The sequence below is a fragment of the Adiantum capillus-veneris genome, chromosome 30 (assembly GCF_014529385.1).
Source record: "Adiantum capillus-veneris isolate H3 chromosome 30, ASM1452938v2, whole genome shotgun sequence".
Taxonomy (NCBI): Eukaryota; Viridiplantae; Streptophyta; class Polypodiopsida; order Polypodiales; family Pteridaceae; genus Adiantum; species Adiantum capillus-veneris.
Window position 1 is genome coordinate 46789839 of NC_140960.1, and position 14726 is coordinate 46804564.

Sequence of the window (14726 nt, forward strand, 5' to 3'; positions counted from 1 at the left end):
AAAGACCACATTTTTCTTGTAAGCTTCATCAAAATCTTCATAGTCTTTGCATTCATGGTCTTTATTATCATACCAGATGCAGTGGTCATCCCAATCCTTGCGTGGAGTTCATTTCCTAGGCTCTGAATTGGAACCCTTCATGCTTACCTCTTCAAGCTTAATTGCTTTCAAGTTAAAATTTGACTCTTGTATACCTTTGATAAGCTCGTAAAGAACTAGTCTCTTCTAATTTCTGTTTCCTAGAGACTAACTTCTCCTTAATTTCCTCGTCTTTTGTCTCCATGGGATCAACCACAATCAGCTTAGCCACCGTCATCGTCCACTCTGATATCATGTTGACTGCTTCAAAAACCAGCTTCCAATCAGATTTTAAGTCCAATTCACTTATTGGATCCTCAAATAGCTGCGCGAAGCTCTTTTGAAGTCGTGGGTCAACAGCTTGGACAAATAACTCTACCCATTGTGGTTTCAATGACCACTGCTCTGCTATAGATAGCTTCTCAAATTCTTGTTGTAACTCTCGTGTAGATAAATCCTTGTTTTTTTGTTGGATCCACTTCATAAAACTTTGCTTAGTTACCCTTTGAGAATCTTTAAGGAAATACTCCTCCTCTAACGCCTTTTAAAAAATTTGCGAGTATGGTCCTTGTGTAGTCTGTATCTTCCTAATTTGAGCCCTCAGCTCTGGTACAACAATCAAGTGAAAACCTTCAACTGCTTCATGATCATCAATCCCATTATCGTCCATAGATTTCTCATAAACATGGTAAAATTTTGAAACATCTAGACCTTCAAACCGCTGCAATCTCTATGTTATTGCTTGTCGAACTTTTTGTATCCACTCATGCAAATTAAATTGTTGTTGTGCAGTCTGCTGCTGCTACATGTAGGCAACATATTGTTGCATCATTTGCTACATTGCTGCCTCTTGCAATGTAGCTATCTTTCTTTAAAAAATTCTCCCACCCTGACTCAGTTTCGCATCGGGTTCACCAAAGATGTCAAGGATAATGGGTTTACGAGGTGAGTCCGATCAACATCGGGCTACTTGTTGTGGAAAATAAGAGAGATAAGATGAACAACACAACCACCTTACCTCTGGAATATAAGAGAGTGACCACCGTTGCATTACTCGATAGTGGGGTTGGAATAGCCATCGCTACAAAAGGAATCTAGGACAAATGGAGAAGACTAGCTCTCAAAAAAATGCACATGAAATTGCAATTAGCTGACGGGTATGTGGAGATACCCTTGGGAATTTTTGAACAAGTGATAGTATCCTCATGCAGGATTGAGCATGAACACACCTTGACAATGGTAGATTCTGGAAAATGCAACAACTTTGAAGTTATTTTGGGGCAACCTTTTATGAATCAACTCAAAATGATTCAAGATTGGGGCTATGAATTTCTCTATTTGAGGCACAAGGGGGTCATAACCAAGGTGAATACCAAGGATCATAGTTACAAGGACATCAATCAAACTCTATTAGAAGACTTTGTTGTAACTATGGACGACAAAACACAATTCCTGGATTGGCTAGTGAAGGATGCTCACATTTTGATGTTCGTAGCATCAAAATGTGAGAGCCTTAAGAAGGAGGATGTCATCGATCCTAGAGCATGCAGTAGAAGACGACTAATACATGAAGGAACCATTTTTAGAGGAGTTATTGAACCCTTTCGATGGGATTAAATACTGGAATTTTTTTTATGTTCGTGTAAATGAGGTAATCAACACCACATTTTGTGACAAATATGGCTATGATATGAGACCCTTTCTAATGGTTTTGACGGTGCAAGAAATTGAAAACGTTTTGGAAGCTACTAGAACAAAATCGGTAAGCAACTATAGATGTAGAGTGGACAAGGTTTTGATATGTGACCTTTCACATGATGATGAAGATGACTACCACAATTCGAGGAGCAAGAAATTAGGCAACGATGCAGAAGACAAACTCTTAGGAGATTTTGAACACGAAATTGCAAAAGAGGAGGATGAGCTATTTTCTACGAGGTTCCTAACCAAAAAACACGGAGACAAGAGAGATATTTGAGAAGACGAATGAGGAAACAACAAAACAAAATTGAGAAAAAAAATTGTCAAAGTTGATGACCAAAATGTAATATCTTAGGCTTGTGGGAGCAAAAAATTGTGTCCGAGACAAAATAATGCAAAAACCATTGAAATTGACAAGTTTTTGGGCAAAGTAAAAAAAAAGCAGAGCAACAAAAAACATAAAAACGAAACCAAAAAGTCACCAAAGATGTACAAAATGGAACACAAGAGTGAATACCAGAAATTAAAATGAACATTGAAAGAGATTTGGACTAGGAAAATGGAAATTGAGGGGGACTATAACTGTAAAGAATTCAACGCATCCTCTCATTATAAGAAATATACAATTCAATATTGATGAATTGTGGTAGAACAACGGATGAGAGAGCCGAAAGAATTGAGAACATCATATGATGGGCCTGAAAATGCAAAGAAGATCAATTTGGTGAAACCAGAGGAGGAAGTAAGACCAACGTACATAGTTACAGATCTCACTGAGAAGAAGGAACAATAATTGATAGCTACTCTCAAACAATATAAAGATGTGTTTGTCTAGTCTTATAGAGATCTAAAGGGGGTAGATCCTAGCATTTTCCAACACAAAATACCTATGAAAAGCGATGCAAAACCATGCCAACAATGTCCATACACTTTCAATGAAACCTTTGCGAAGAAAATCAAGGAAGAGACAGACAAGCTGAATGAGGCAGAATTTATCTATGAGATAGAACATACAAGATCACCAATTGTGGTGGTGCCTAAGAAAAACAATAAATTATGAGTATGTATAAATCTCAAACAAGTAAACACTGCCACAATCAGATAGAACTATCATTGATCATGTGATTGAAAGAGTTGCTAGGAAGGAAGCCTATAGCTTTCTAGATGGCTTTTCAGGCTATAATCAACTCACAATCAAACTAGAGGATCAACAAAAAACTATCTTTGATACAAAATGGGGCAAATTTTCATATAGGATAATTCCAGCTGGTCTGACCAATGTGCTTGCCACATTCCAAAGGCTGATAAGTTATGCCTTCAAGGAATATCTAAGACAATTCGTAGAGATTTATATGGATGACCTATGTGTGCATTTCCTTCACAGAAGCGAGCATGCCGAGCACTTAACACTAGGTTGGTAACCTAACAGGACATAAAAGTGTCCTTTCAGGGTTTTGGAAAAAACCTCCAAAACCATAGTAGATCCACTCATTTTGTAAAATCCTTTCATGAGGTTATAGTTCAAGGCCTACTACACATGGAAAAAATAAGGAGCTTGTAAAATTTCTCATCTTTTGGTCACACCAAGCCTCCAAAGTTGATGGACCAGTACATTTTCATCAAAACAGGCATTTCTTATGTTTTGTTGCATAAAAATAAGATTAGGGATTTTTGTAGGACTTGAGATAAATTCCCTAGTTAACTTCAATGGGTTGGTGATCAGAACATACGATTGCTTCTCACTCACTATTTTTTGTTTTGCCAAAAGAAATAGCTACAAAGAAATTGAATTTTTACCATTCTGCAAACCTATCATCAAAGTTTCTATAGGCACGCTCAATACAAATAATATATGCATGTTTTCTTAGTTCCATTTTGTCCTTTAGGTTCATAAGGAGCCATGGAGCATGTCAAAAGAATAATACATTTCTTACCAAGGGGAATCTTGGGGACAAAGATGAAGTGCTAAATACAATAAACATGAAAAAAATGGGTTCAACATTATGAGTTGTAGAATCCCATAGAAACTATTCAATATCTAGCCAAATTTGATCCTTATGACTAGATATAGTTACTACCTACAAAATGCATATAGTTGTCACAAGAAACTAGCCATATTGAAAAAGCTATACTTGATATACTAGAATGTTTCGTTTTCTTCTATAATTGAAAAAATCGACCACCGTTGTGTACTATGAAAAATAGGGTATTAGGTGCCCCAAAACTCAAGGAATATTAGCTTTATGTTACAATATGCGACATAGAAAATCAAAATTGCATTTGCATATCATGAAAGCCACCAAAAAAATCATAGAAGAGATAAAATTGGCTAAAAAATAGGATTTGACAATTTTTTTAATTGGGTCATAACTTACAACTTTAACATTTATTTCTCCCTAGAAGAATTAGGACATGTTGAGGACTACTAAAGATAGTTCTCTAGCATTATAGACCTCACAAACATGAATTCTAGAGTGTTATAGTAGCAAAAAGTTGAAATGTTGTGCAAGGACAAGGTTAAAGATGGAATTGATATTCCAAAAAAATGTCGAGTTTTTTTTAGCTCATGAGACAACTTTCTAAATAGATAGCACCTCAAAATACATTTTGAAACTCTTGACATAATTCAAGGAAAATGGTCACGTAACAGGACATAAGAGTGTCCCATTACCAACCTAGTGTTAATTAAAGATAGTTTTGAGAAATGCATGACATATCATATCTACTTAAATCCTAAAAACTATGTTTTCATGGTAAGAGAAAGTAATATTTTGGGACATATTGTGTCCAAAAATGGTATTTCCACCGACCTTAAAAAGATACAAGTGACTTTTGCTAATGCAAGAACACCAATTAAAGCTAGAGAGGTACAAGCCTTCATGGGCCATTGTGGGTATTATTGCAAAGTCACTTACATATACATGATCATTACCAAATCTCTGTACGCAATCATAACAAAATTTGAATGAAACAACGAATGTGAAAAACCTTTTCAACAATTGAAGCAGAACTGATTTCTACTCCAATTTTGAGATAAGATTTTCCATGTCCATGTAGATGTATCTGCTCACACCATTGGCTACATCTCGGCTCAACCTGGAGAAAACAACATGGATTTTTTGACATGTTACTCGAGTAGACAGCTTAACATCACAGAACAAAATTGTACGACCACAAAGAGAGAGGTTTTGAGAATGATTTTTTCTATAAAATATTTTAGATGTTACCTTGCAAACATATTTGTGTTCTTTGTAGACCATCAAGCATTGTTATACCTAGTGAACAAACCATGCAACACGGGCCGCATCATTCAATGATTCCTAATATTTCTTGAGCTTGATTTCACGATAATGGTCAAAAAAGGAACTAAACATCAGAGAGAAGACCATTTGTCTTGAATTCTACTTGGGACAGCTCCTACAGGGGTTACAGATGATTTGCCAGACTCTTATCTCTTCAACATCCAGATGGTAACAAGGTGGATCAAATAGATCATACCCTTACTCACCATAGGTTCACTACAGATTGAGAGACAACCATCAATTATCAAACAATCTTGCAACTTAGTGCTAATTGCAAGGAGGTTATATAAAAAAGGATGCAATGGCATACTCAGGTTATGCATTGAGTTGTGCCAAAAAGAGTGGTATCTACAACAAGATCATCATACATAATTCCAACATGCAAACATATCAATGGCTGCTGCTACTTGGGGTATATAGGCCTCACACGCAAAAACGCATGCACGACTATGTTTGCTCATGTAATATTTGTGCAATCAAAAAGCCAATCAAGCATGCTACATTGTTTAGGATAGAGAAAGCACCCAAGTGGGAAAAGTACATTGTGGAGTACTTAGAACAGGGATTTCTACCAGATCTTGAGTAGAGCCAAAGTACGATCAATACAACATGAACTCCAAAAATATGCTATTATTGGAAACCAACTCTATTGGAGAGGAATGGATGAAAACTTAATAATTTGTGCTATAGAAAGAGAGTACCTATCCATACTCGAGCAAACTCATGATGATCTAGTAGGAGGACAATTTTCGGGAAAAAACTTTCAAAAGTGATACTCCTAGCAGGGATTTGGTGGCCTACCTTGTTCATGGACATTGAATATTATGTGAAACGTTGTGATGCATGCCAATGGACTAAAATACCATCTCAACAAGATGACATGTCACTAAAATTGAAAATTGGAGCACACGCTTTTGCCAAATAGGGAATAGACTTTGTAGGATCTATCTCGCCACACATATAGGACACATGCTCAATACATTATAGTGGCAATGGAATACTTAACCAAGTGGGTTGAGGAAAATGAAACACAAAAAAATGATGCTCAAACAACAACATAATTCTTATATGAGAACATTTTCAGCCTCTATGGCCTTTTGATCAAAATTGTGAGTGATCGAGGCATACACTTCCTCAATGACATGATTGACTTCTTGTTGCATGAATTTATGATTCTTCATACAAAATCAGTCCCATATCATCCTCAAGAAAATGGACAAAATGAGAGTACCAACGAATTTTTTTACACAGTGCTGACAAAGATTGTCAATGCATCTAGATCGAATTGGGAATTGAAGCTACATTCAGCCATTTGGGCATAAAGGGTATCATATAAAATGCCACATATTACAACTCCTTTTAACTTAGTGTTCGGAATAAATGATATACTATAGGTAGAGTTCTTGATTCCTACAATACATGTAGCTCAGAGCTTGGAATGGACTCGATATGAGTTGTCTGAAAGAGTGGACCAACTAATGCAGTTGAATAATAATAGGTTCTAGGTGGTTGTAGCAATGTATATGCAAAAATGAAAAATGAAACAATTACACAACCATCATGTGAAAAACAAGGAATTTCAAAAGGGATATTATGTGTTAGTATACACCTTTAAGCAACATTCATGGAAGCTTAAAACGTGGATGAACGGTCTCTTTGTGATCATTGGCATATCGCCAAGTGGAGCCATCGAACTCACAACATTAGAGGGAGAGGTAATGGCTATCTAGATCAATGCCTGCTAGCGGATGGTAATATAAATAATGCTTGTGGATACTGGAGCACATGTCAATTGTATGTAGTATTCCACCTACTTGAAACTATCAGGATCAATGATTGACAACAACAATTGTTTGCTTGATATGGATACATATAGAAAAGGAATGGTCTTACACATAAATTTCCTATCCTTTCTCTTATGTAGAGGGTTGACACCAATTCCAAATGAGTAGTTCATCTTGAGCTCAAACCTAAGTTCCAAGTACTCCCTTAGATTTTTCATATTCCAATCAGCATTGACAACCACATCCCACACTTCCTCTTGCTTGCACACATGCACTTCAACTTTCTCCATATCAGTGATGTCTGAATTGAGTGCTTCCCATTCACCTCATGCTGCTTCCACTGTTGATAAGGGAATATAATGGAGATTTGATGCTTTGCAATGTGATATCGGATGATCATTTTCTTTGTCACAACCATGCACTTTATGGTATCCGCATTGTGTTGAAAAATATTTAAGTCCCCAAAAGATGGAAGGAAGGCATTCATTGATGTTCAACCCTTAGCAATCCACAGGTTAGGTGTGCAATGAACATCGTCTAGCTTGAGCAGAAAAAAAAAGATGCAGAGGCATAAAAGTTGTTAGTGTTTCTTGGTGTGACCGGTATGTGCACTTCATTCCATTAAAGATTTCATTTTCAATCCGTCGCTTAGTTAAATCAATAGAGGTATTGTCAAGAGTTGGCCAATTACCATCCATTAGAGTTGGCGGACTAAGTGTTTTAAAGGTCCCTTAGCCGTTCCTCGGTGTTTGGACTACATATTCTGCATCAAAGAAGAAGATGTGTCATTCTACAAGCTTTGACGTACTGCGTCTAGAATATAGCAATGAGTTGAACTCAAAATGGTGAGCGTTGAAAGTTCCAGAGAGCACCTCTAGAGGCTCCCATTTGATAAATGTTGATGGAAAAATATCTGCACAAGCCAAACACCATGCCCACAGAGTTTTCTCATTAGAGACTTCATGCAAAAGCAAAGCCTTTGCTACAAACAACACTAGAAATACTGACAATTAGCACGAAAGTGCTTGTGATCGATGTGGTTGTGATCCATAGGTGAGAAGCTTTGTAGATGTGTTGTATCTTCACTCGCTTGCTTCCATTGGCCAAATGCTTCATCTTCAATATACAACCCTTCCAATGATAAGACTCTAGTCGGATGAATTGACGAGAGACTTTGTGGGCTCCCTTTGTGCTTGGCCGCATTGTCACCCACATGCATGTCACAAAGCTTGTGATTATTCAATGGCCATTTTTATCTTTCTCCTTGTTGCAACCGAATGAGTCTAGCCTTGAATGAGGTCTACGACTCATAGTATCCAAACTTCTTGCATTGTGCAAGGTGAAGCTCCTTACCCCTACAGCTTTGCAAGTTGTAGGTTCCTAAAGCCTAAAGCCTTTTAATCTCAAGCTCTTTAACCTTAAAACTTTGCAAATTGAAGGTCCCTAAACCCTAAGCTTGGGTAGTTGAAGCTACTAATCTCTACAAGATGTATGTGAGCCCTCAAGATGAGAGTGGAGAATGGGTGCAAGCATGAGAGGAAGGCCTCTAGGAAGGGAAATGGACTATATTACAAGCTCTCCATAGCCAAAAGGATTCAAGGCCCAAAACTCATAACTAGGCTTGGGAGAGAAGGGGAAGGTACATTGGAGAGAGAGGAGGCTAGAAAGGTACTCTTCCAATAGGGGGGGAGAGTGAAAACCAAGATTTTTGGTTCTAGAGAGAGGAGGGGTCAGATCTGGTATGTAAGGAGAGAAGAAGTGAGTGGAGGGGGGGAAAAGTAGACTTGAATGTCATGGGGGGGAGTTTTTGGGGCTAGCCCACTTTTTGAGGGTGGATCATTTACTCCAACCAACACAATTTAGAATAAAAAGTAGGCCCAAATCTTTTTTTTAAAGATTTTTTAATGTCATATCCATTTACAAAAAAGAAAAGTATGCACTCCAAGTTTAACCCCTAGAAAGTAGAGGTTGACAAACCCAATATTTTTGTCCACATGGCTTCCTCCTATTGCTTCACTACTTAATCATTTTCATTAGCCTTGGGGTAGATTTAAGGGACCAAGAAGACCCCAAACAAGTCCTAATGATGATCTAACCATCTTACATAGTATGATGACTAGCATATACAGTTTGTATCAGCATACCAAGTATTCTAACTAGCATACTTGGCATGCTATATATCTACAGTGTGGTTACTAATATCACTCTACAGATGAGTATGCTATTGATCAGCATATTTAAGTTATTATACACTAGAGATGCAATACATAGAATGCATAGTTATGGCATATTTATTTGATCAATCACCTCAGGCTTCTCTAGGAGGTGCACATGGTGTTTTATGTAGATGTTTCTCCCCACTCTCTTTTGACAAACATCCTTCTTGTACGGTGAAATGTGAGTCTCCTCTCTCCAAAATGTGTAGACTCATAAAGGTCCAAACCCAAAAATTTTGATATTATAGCATCTAGTAATCATGGTGATCCTAATGGTACTAAGAAAAATCAAATTTTCCTTCAAACATGGATCACAATCCATATACCTATGGGGAAATCTTGACCTAAAAATTTCCCAAAATTGTAGTGCATATACAAGGAAACATATCCCCAAATCGGATTTTGAAAAACATGAGAAAATTTGGGTCGATAGACATCAAAGCAAGTGAAAACTAAAAACCACAAAGCACACCTAAAGTTGGGAATTTAACCTATCAAAAGAGCTCCAAATTCAAAAAGATTTGAGGTATAGCTTTCGGACATAGAGTGTAGAAAGCTCTCCAAAGATCAAGTTAGAATGTCTGGAACATGGATTGTGATCATCCATGTATCCCAACCTCAAACTTTGATGAAAATTAGTACAAACCTTGTGCACGACCTTCTCTACATACTATCCAAATTTGTAGTCAAAATTTGACAAAGGAGCATGTATTGTGATTTATGTACCTCTTCATAGTAGGGATATCAAACTTGATGAGCTTGTAGATATACTTAAGTTAATCCCATATCTCAAGTTTGAGCTAAAAATACCCTGTGGAGACTAGGATACAAGAAAAAAATCTTCTAGCCTGGTCTTGAGACTGTTTTGAATGATGTTTCAAGTGCAGCTCACCAAAATTGCTCTAGCTTTTGATACACAACTCCAAGCTGAGTTGCATAAATCCAAGAATCTTGTGAGCAATTAGTTTTAGAGCTACATTTTTTTAGGTTTCCTAACTCCAAACTTTTAGGGTACCCTGGACTAGTTTCCATAGACCAAAGAGTCACAAAGACCTGATTTTTGAGAGACCTAGCCAGGGACAAAAAGGGATAAGTTTCACTAAGCCAAGATGGGCTTATCAAAGAATATCTTAAGAGTTTTGAGTGAGCCTTAACCATGAGAAATAATCCACCACCAAGGTTTTCTACTCAACTTAGAGATAGGCTAACCGCAAGAAACATTGCAACACCTTCAAGAGTCAAAAGTGACGAAGACCTAGAGGAAAAGCATCCAACGATCAACAAACCAAATGTGAGATTCATCAAAATCAATAAATCCATGAGAGTTATAATGTATTGTTCTCATGAGGTGCTGTATAGATTCACAAATGGGGATCCACATAACTTTAACAAGTGTGTAGAGGCCATTTTTGGAGATTTGACCTCTATGCATTCACATATATAGATGCCAAAGGAATGCAAGTTTTGAAGGTAGGTAAGTATAGACAAAGTATAAACTTGTTGATCTAATTGATTTGGAAAGATATACCTACAAGGGTACTTCAATTTCTATTTACTTTTAGCCAAAAATGATGGTAGAGCATAAATCAGAGAGGATTCCACTAGGATTTTCTCCAAGACGAGAAGAGAGAGAAAGAGACTTCTTTGTAAGATACCATGAATTGGTCAGATTGGTGATTCAGTCATGATAAATGAAATAATCTCAAGTCACCAAATGTGTAGTACAATGGATCCGGAGATCCATATGCTCATGTCTCACGCTTCAAAAAAGTTTTGAGAGTTAAACATGTAGCTCTGGATTTTGGACATGAGTCCTTGGAGTCAATGAGTTTGTCATCCCCTCTTCACATTTACACACAACTTTCTTACAAATTTGTAATGGTCTTGGGTTTCCAAGCACTCAGTGTAGAGCTTCGCATACTTCATCTGTAAAAGAGACATATACTATCCACTTATCTACCAAACAAACAATTAGCAAGGAAGAACACAAGTAGTACCAAAGAAATATTAAGATGGAACCAAAAAAGTACCAAATAGGTATCAAAATAGTACCAAAACATGTCAAATTATAATAAAACAATTCTATACAACACTAAATGGTACAACAAAGTACCACAAACTCGTAAGGCATAGCCAAGAAATACCAAAACATATCTAAATAGGTACTAAAATAGTATCACAATAGTATAAAAGCAGTACGAAAAGAAATTCAAAATAATATCAAATAGGGACCAAAACACTATCAAAACAAGTCAAATTGTACCAAAATAGTTATAAACAAAAGTAAATTGGTACAACAAAGTACCAAAAACTTTGAAGACAAACCCAAGGAGTAACAAAATAATACTAAATAGGTAACAATGCAATACCAAAATAGTAGTTCAACATAGTACCAAGTATGTAACAAAAGAGTATCAAAATAAAAAAAATAGTTCTTAAATGCACTATATTGTACCCAAAACTACTCAATGTGACCCAATAACTTGTCACAAAAAGGTTCCTATTGGGTATATCTTGGGTTCTTTGTTGTTATTGTCTTTTGAACTTTTGGTACTTCTTTGCTTCATTTGGTGCTTTTTGGAAGTATTTTTGTACTGCATTGATATTTATTTGTTACAAGTTCTTGGGTCTTATTGGTTAATAATAAATATATCTTGGGTGCTATGTTGGTACTATCTTCGGTACTCTATAAGACCAAAAAACTTGTAGCTAGTGATAGCTGTGTTTCGCCTCTCTGTAATTGCCATAGTGAGTTAACCCACCCTACCAAAATCATCCAAACATTGTGGCTATCCCTACCATTTCACTGTATATAGGTGTGTGTGAGCTAGGGGACTTTTCCCATATCTTCTTAAAAACCGTTAATTAGCTAGTCACTGGGCTAGTTGAGCCAAAAAAAAATATATAAAAAAATAAAATAAAAGTATATTATGGCCCATTTGTGTGTAAATATTTCATTGTATATAGGGCCTAAATAAAAGGATTTTTCATAATTATTTTGGTATTTATTTAAATATTTATACCTATGGTGTGTTATTTATGTTATGTACATTGACTCAACATTACCATATTTTTTCTTACCATTTTGCATACTCTTTATTCCATATAAAAATAATTTCATGCAAGCTTCTCTTATTTTTGATGTAACTCCATCCCAACAAAAATCCAAAAAAACTAGTTTATTTATGTGTATATTTTGTCACTATTGTCATTTTTTCCTTCCTACATCTATTCTCTATTACTCTCATAAATTAGACCACCAAAAATATTCTTCTTTTTATGGTAGACTTATAATGAGAGAGATTTTTTTTGACCCCTTTATATTTTTTCCACCTATATTATTTATATTTGACATGTACATATTTTTTTAGACCCCTCAAGATTTGATTTTCTTAGTTGTACTATTCACTTATATCATGATCTCAATAATAAATTCAATGATAGACCTACCAAATAAGGTCAAGGGTATGTGGCATGTATGCATGCGTCATGGGGAGCTCACTCTTGGAGGTATTCAAAAGAATCATCCAAAGAAGGACCTCACAAGGACTTTGTGAAGTGGAAACAACAGTCGGTTTTGCTAAATTTTTAAAGATCACATGCTCCCCGAATTTAAAACGGTGATACAAACAAAAGTTGTAGCTCGTGAGCTGAAATTTTACCTCAAATTTTTCATATTTTTTTGACCTACGAGCTGTGAGCTATGATTTTATTGGTGGACCCCAGTTTGCCCATGCTATGCAGCCACACTCCTTCTTCCACTTTATCATTTTCCTCTTTCACACACACTTCTCCACTTATCATCCCCACCTCTCTCACCACTCCTCTCTGCACCCTACTCACCTTCTTCTCAACCTTGAAGAATAAGAGAAACCATGGTGAACTCATATCTCCTACACACACTTCCATTCCAAAACTGACCACCTAGTCTCATTTTTCATCTTCCATATTACCCATATCTATCAAAAAACCACAAAATTCAGCCTCTTCTCTTGAAAGACAGCATCATGGTGATTGATTACTCATGTTCACTTACCTTGGCTCTCAAGGAAGGTCAAGAGTGGAGAAAAAACGTACCGTCAAAGCTAGTGGACCGTTAACAAGCGTCAAAATTGACTCTACTCAAGACACTTGGAGCATCAACATTGTAAGAAATCCATGTTTTCTTACCTATTAAGAGTTTTTTGTTCCTTATTTGTATCCTACAAGGATACTCCCATTGTAAATATCCAATTCCATTTGTAAATCAATAAAAATACTAACTCTATTAATTTACTAACACTAACCTACTATGAAAAGTCCTATCACCTTCACTTCTCTCCTCTCTCTCTTCTTCATCTATCCACACCAACTTCTTGATAATTCCAAGAAAAATAAATTAGATAAGTACTGAAAATCTAACCCAACCATGGTTAGAGGAGTAACCCTAGCCCCCAAAATTGCTATAAAAGGAGGGTGTAGCTAGCACAAAAAGGAGGAGCCATAAGAAAGAGCACTATGCTATAGCTTGAGAAGCCAAGCTCAACCTCTCTATAAGGAGCTCTTGAGTGAAAGCTCATTGTCTTATGCATATGCATGTGTTGTATTAGTGGTGATTAGCAAGGGAACTCTATGACATTGTAAGAGAGAGTGATCATTCAATTGAGAGTAGGAAATCTATCATTTCTCCTACCCAGTGTAAGCCCAACATTTGTTGAATCAAGGAGGGTGGATTTGGACTGAGCTTGTATACTTTGTCTCTCTTCCAACGTGAAATAATGGACAACAATGATGTGTAAGTGTCTTGGTGTTTTCTTTAAGTTCTTGATAGCTTGTCTCTGGGTGTTGTCATCAATTTAGCCATAAATCCCACATACTGTAAGAGGGCGACATGATAGAGAGGACTCCCCTGGCTTTAAGATAGTGATTGAGGTGTCTTTTCTTGTGATGTGTTGTGGTGTAATTTATTTAAGCTATGTTGAACAAATACTAATCTCAGTTTCATTGGTCATGACAAGATTTGTAATAAGGTATTAGTGCAACAAGCACCCCCTTCCCCTTCCCTCTTTTTCTTACATATATAATTGTGTTTGCTTGATCACTGTCAAACATTTCAAAGCAGCCCGAGTACTATCTCTCTCTCTCTCTCTCTCTCTCTCTCTTTCTCTCTCTCTCTCTCTCTCTCTCTCTCTCTCTCTCTCTCTCTCTCTCTCTCTCTCTCTCTCTTTACGCGTCCTAGTTCGCATCCAAAACTAGGTGGTGCCCCAAATTTGTGTAGGGTTAGGTTGCGGTTTTTTTGTGTGTGTTGTTGTTTTTTTTCCAACCCCAACCAAATTGAGCAGCACGGGATCCTAGAAGAGTGCTTAGAGGCCACTCTTATTGTTGCCCGCCCCGGACTGCCTGAAATTGGTGCCCCCACTAAGGGCGGCTTGTGTATGTCAACCTTTAGCATAATCAAGTAGCTTGCATGAATCACGAGAATTTGTATGATCCCTTCATTCCCATTGCAAGGCAAAATGTACACATAATTGTTAGTACTAAGTTGCAATTTCAACATGTAATTCGTAGAATTTTAGGTCCTCTTAGGTTGGCAGAGATAAACGCATCAGTAAATCCTTTTATTTTGCCTCTCATTAGGAATGACCTTAGTTTGGACGTCTATATTT